The sequence below is a fragment of the Hippocampus zosterae genome, chromosome 15 (genome assembly GCF_025434085.1).
Source record: "Hippocampus zosterae strain Florida chromosome 15, ASM2543408v3, whole genome shotgun sequence".
Lineage (NCBI taxonomy): Eukaryota > Metazoa > Chordata > Actinopteri > Syngnathiformes > Syngnathidae > Hippocampus > Hippocampus zosterae.
The window spans coordinates 12,550,301-12,556,300 of record NC_067465.1 but is presented as its reverse complement, the minus strand read 5'-3'; positions in this window follow the sequence as shown (position 1 = coordinate 12,556,300).

The following is a 6,000-nucleotide window of genomic DNA, read 5'->3' as shown; positions in this document are numbered from 1 at the left end:
GTTCCGTCTGTCAAGTGGGTTGCCTGCAGGGCTTTTTTAAATCCAGCATGTGCCAATATTCAGTGACACAGTATCAACACAGTGTGTCATTGTGTCAACGTGCTTCATGACGCTTCATAGACCCATCACTATGTGACAGCAACACAACGATTTTACCAAGACTGATAGAAACCAGCATAACTAAATACAAGAAGACTGATGAGACAACAAAGAAAATCTGGACAAGACACAAAGGGGTTGAGGGATCTGATTGGTAACCAGAACAGATGGAAACAAAAAAGGCACAACACGACAAAACTAACTGCAATCTAAATAAAAAACTGACTCACAACCGATTGACTTCATTATTATTAAATATTTGTTTTTACAACAGTTTAACGATGCGCTCTAGACTTTAAAACAAAATAACAAGGATGATTATGAAGAAATGCAAACTGGACAAATGTACCACATGGCTCACCGGAACAGAAACTCACAACGTTGTGGAGCAACCACAATGTGTTTACAGCTTACTGGGCCCACACTTTAACTGCTTATGTGTTGCTGATTCGGTTAGCCAGAGAATTACAAAGGTCACAGGAGTTAACGCTCTAAAATTTGTGTGTGAACAACAGCGTTTATAAACTGTTCCTCATACATTGACTGACGTGCGCCACGTTTTCATGGAAAAGGGAGACATTGTGTTTTGCTACTATAAGGGACTCATAAGGGACATATTATGGAAAATTGACTTTGTTTTTCTGCAAATAGTTGGATCTCTGGAGTGCTTGCTTGCCCATCAAGTGTGAAATTAAACAACCAAGTAAATCTAAAGTAATCTGCTCATTTCCAAAAATGTCCTTCTGAATTTTGCCAAATTAAGACGTCAAAATATTGCTAATTTAAATGGTTAAATTAGCATGTGTTGTTCATTTGCAGTCTGCATGTGAAAAAGACAAACATTTCCTGCTCTGGAGGGATCTCAACATTTCAAGAAGTCAACACTATGAATAATAACCATGTTTGTTGTTCATCCCTTTAAAAAATAGTCAAAACAACAAAGTTTCCAGCACTGAAGAGACTCTACAGCGTAATGGAATGCAAAATCAAACCGCCCCTCCAAATGATTTCAACCAAAAGTGTATCACTAATTTGTTATCCTGTTTCCCTTTTGACAAAAGAATGCCAGAGATAAGACACCTGTGAAGGCAACTCAACTTTATTGATAGAGAAATAAAATTGAACCCGGTGGAACCCCATATGACAACAAGGCAGAGTGGGACTAAGCTTCTTAGGCCAACAAAAAAAAGTCTTGCCTGCCAAATAGAATCCGAATAAGTCTAGAGTGAAAAAAAAAAGAACAATGTCTCCACCTTCACTCACCTAGATGGCATTTACTAACATTTCCTAAAGTGAAGCAAAATACTGTATATAAATATGACATTTCATTAGTGCAACAAAGTTAGCGTGTACTGTTCCTGACCAAATTTGATGCGTGGCTACGAAAATGGATTTTAGATTTACCGTTTGTTGAATCAAGGAAAATTACATTGACAGCGAATCTGAAAACCTTGAAACTGGACATGCCATTCCCGTGCAACTTTAATCATGGGACAGCGGGAACAGTGTTCGCAGGGGACGCTTTCAACTCAAAACATGATACCCCCTTGAGTGTACGAGTGGGACGTGGGTGTTCGACAACATCGGAAATGAGTAAATGTCAAGGCTCGTGATGACTTCATCATGAAGGCTCTGATCATTACCTTGCTATTAGTTACCCCGAATGCTTGCACTTCGTTAATGGAACACAAACAACAGAGGCGGCGGGAGCCCTGCAGATTATGTGGTGCTGTTTAATGAGGGTCCGCATTTGCATACTGGCCTCCACCCCCACGTGCAGCCCCGTCTCTCATTTATAAAAATAAATGGCGGACTAATAAAGTCCACTCCTGGCCCTGCAGCCCACGTCTTGGCCACAGCGCAGGGAACACAATGCGCTCTCAGGAGCACCAAGAACCTATTAGGCAGCATTCTCATATAGCGGCCCAACATTTGTCATATTAACACTCAAGTAAATGGCGCCTGTTATTGTGCACGCCACAATCAAAATTGTCTCATGTGGAAATAAGCGTCTGTGTAGAAAGTCAGGCTGTGAAACAATTCAGCCACTTAGCGAAGTCACATTTAATTACATCTCCCATCAACCCAAATAGAACTAAAACGGCAGTGTGTTTGATTTTTGAACTAGTTTGTTATCTTGATTGCGTGTAATTGTACAGGATACCACCCGAGGCGAGAAGGTTTTTTTTTGCATTATTGAGAAGCTTTGATTTTGGCGAAGAAGAGATTGCGCTTTGATTGTGGGACAATTAATAGGAAGGCTTATAGTTAAGAGTCAGCTAATGAAGCCTGTTTAATATGCTGCAGCGACAGAATGTGGTGCTCACTTTTATTCATTATAATAAAAAAAAACAGTAGAGAGGTCAAGCCAGACACCCTTGGAAGAGTGCTTTGTCTACTCAATAAAGAGTGTGTTTCCTGATGCCTAACGGTGTACATGCACCGCTGATATCAATTCACCCAGGACCTACAGCCGACCCTCACTTACTCACTTCCTTGGGTTGCTCCATCTTTCCTTCATGCTCAAATTGACACTTGGTGCACAGGCAGGCAGACAGCAAGTGAGGGAAGTTGCGAGGGGGGGTGCTCTCAGCAGCCTCCAGAGGTGTGGCCCAGCTGTCAGCCATCTAATCCGGTCCACAACGTCCCCGCGAGTCAGGTCTCGAGGCGGAGGAGCGCGGCCTCGTCTTCACGCCTTCGGAGGCACGGCAAACAAATGCCGCCTTCGTCGAACGGCCGCTCTGCAAGTCAAATCCATCTCGGTGCCGCTCCATAAATCATGTGCCGCCATCTTTAAAGACTCCTTCATGTACTACTACTACTTCAATGCCGAGAGCCGAGCGTTCACCTCAATATCGTTGCCCCTTTGATGGCCTCCTTAACTCATCTGACCAAATATGGCTCCCTGCCCTATTCGCTAGCGCTAATCAATGCTTTTGATAAGATGATTTTGATTAGAGTCGAATGTGATAACTAAAGCAGACATTCGGCCATATTCTATATTGATTCTCTTTATTAGTGTTGCGTTATACTTGCACAAGCATTACCTCCCATCCTTGCAAGGATGTAGCAGAGAAAGCTAGAAGCAATGTTAGCTTTGCACTGAAAATCGAGGCATCGTCCGATCATCATAAAGCAGACCTGGCAATCGAACTGATGTTAAAAAGAACGACGCCAGTCACTCGTTCTTCGTGCTTCTCATAAGCGCGTCATTTAATTTGTTGCTGTCTATCGTTTTTTGTGGATCAACAATGTGAACAAAGCACATTGTGTCTCTGGCATGCACGCGACTGTTAGCATTGTTGCCATGGAAACAAGAGTTTTATTAAAAAATTCACGGCTTCTTTTATGCACTTTAGATGCAGTAATGCCGATACTGTGTTCTCTTCCATCATCGGACCCGGATTCAGATCTTGTCCTATTAAGATTCCGTATACATCTATGTGCAATATTTACATTTATTTGATAATACAAAGGGGGAAAACTTGCTTTAAATTATGGATATGTTTCTGTGTGGTTCCTGCATGCTCGGGGCACAGACGTGGGGACGCGTATGTTTGTTGTTTTTTTTTCTTTCTTTTCCGTGCCTTTTGTGCGTTTCCCCACGGCATTCCCAATATCAGTATTCCCGTAGACATGTTTGATGTGTTTTGAAGCCATGTTGCTATACCTTGGAACATGACAGCAAACATGGCAGAAGCTTTTTACTCCTCAGAGGAGCAGCCATTCGCCTCACCCCCCTCACAAGTATATGACGCGTGTACAAAACCAAACCCGTTGGGCCACATCGTCCCTCGAGGACCCTCTCTGCTCTCTCTCTTTCTCTCTGACGGAGCTGCGCTGACTCTCTTGAAAGACAAAAGAGGAAAAGCCAGCCCCGGATGTAAAACACAGGCTCGTGACAAGTTATGGTACCCGCTTAACTGCTTATCTGACCCAGCAACAGTACATGCGCCGCAGATATCCTATTCGAATGTTTTTCCTGCGTTTCATCCCCTGGAAAATCACGAGTGTCTGTTTCCCGCATACTTCCCAAGGGAAATTAAGAGGCACACTATGTATCTCTGGAGGAATCCCACCAAGAATGAGAATAAAGGAGGCAGTATGAAAGAGCAGTGTTGGCGTGAGCGAGTTATTGGGCTAGCAAAGGGATTGATGACACATCAAACTAAGGCACGGCTCTAGAACAAGACACAAACTAGAACCATTTACCCCTGCCATCCTGACATTGAGCATTTCAGTAAAAGTACATGCACATATTGTGTCGGGAAGCCTCACGTCAGAAAGGATTGGGCATCGTGACACGTGCGCAACTCGCGAATATGACAGAAGAGCTCTGAACGCCTCCCACTGGTTTACAAATTCGTACTATAGGTCGGTTCTGATAGCATCACTCGTAACCAAACCATTTTGTCATGATGCCAAGGCGTAGTGAGTGAAAAACGGGGCAAATAATGTAGCTTGAATGATGTTTTTAGCCTTATTCGCTTCCGCCGTAGCTTGAATGTGTGACGAGTCAGTCGAAAAGAAGATATGTTACAGGAGAAAGGAAAATGACCCATTTACATTTCGACATAAATTGATTCAAAAAGAGATGCTCTATATAAACAAAATAAAATTGGTCATTTGTTATGTAAAAAAAATGCTCCACAAAATTAAAAAGTTGCATTTGCTGTAAGTTATTGATTTGCAAAAGTGATGCTACCCCCCCCACCCCCGCCCAAAAAAGGATTTTTCTGTTACTTAGATTGAAGGCACAGACAAGCTTTGTTAACTCTTAAATTGATAGCATCCTATCGGGTTGACATTAGCAAAATAACCATTGTTATGCTAAATTATGCAAAGACGAACCATTTTACACATGCCTGTGATGAAAAGGCTTCCATAAACCAGATGATGGAGGTTTGGTTGCCACTCCGTCCCTCTAGAACTCTAGTCATGACAGCCCAAAAAAAATCATTCTCACTCACAGGTGTTACTATATAGTCAAACCTCGGTTTTCGTCTATAATCCGTTCCAGAAGGCTGTTCGAAAACCGAAACCACCCTCTTTTTAAAATAAAAACTTTAATTGGACATGTCTGCTCACAATGGAAAGCAACATGAGGAAGCATGTAATAAACTCATTTTCTCGCGTAAGGAAGGCGAGAAGAGTCAAACGGTGCATTCAAATGCGCTTAGTTTGTTCGAGAACTGAAATTTGTTCGTCATATGAGGCATAAAAAACTCGAAATTTTTGGTCGAAAACCGATTTGGTTGAGAACCGAGACGTTCGAAAACCGAGGTTTGACTGTATTATATTTTGTTTTTTTCAGGAAATTGAGAAAAAACGAACCCTTCTGCAGATTAGATTTCAATGTCACAGGAAGGCTTCCACAACGGACAGAACCAGTGACACGTCGGTCATGGGGCAACCCGTTCTATCACCTGAGCCACAGCCGTGACGACAGGAATCTATCGCTCCATCAGACAAAAACTCCGGTAAAGATCAGATACCTGAAAAATCTATTGAAGCAAAATATTTATATTTTGTGACTTGTCACCTCTGCCCACAAGCGCTATCCAATTTCCAACTGCAAAACCGGCCACTCTGTAACTGAGGCGAGTATCTTCTGTGTTTTGTTGTCATTTCAAAAGAGACGGAGAATGCCAGGTAGCCAGCTTTAGGGGATGTCGAAGGACTAGCGGGCTGGTTCAATGAGGTCAGGATGACAGTCAAGAACAGATGAGGTGGGGCCGACTTTGTTTGGTCGTGCAGGGTCGGAGTGAAACTAGGCCAGTGTCCAGACTCGGAGCACCAAAGGCACCCCCCCACCCCTCCTCGGTCCCTGTATGCTTCGTGTCAGCCCTCTGACAGGACTTCATCGGGGACTTCAACACAGTTTTACACCAGCAGACACTT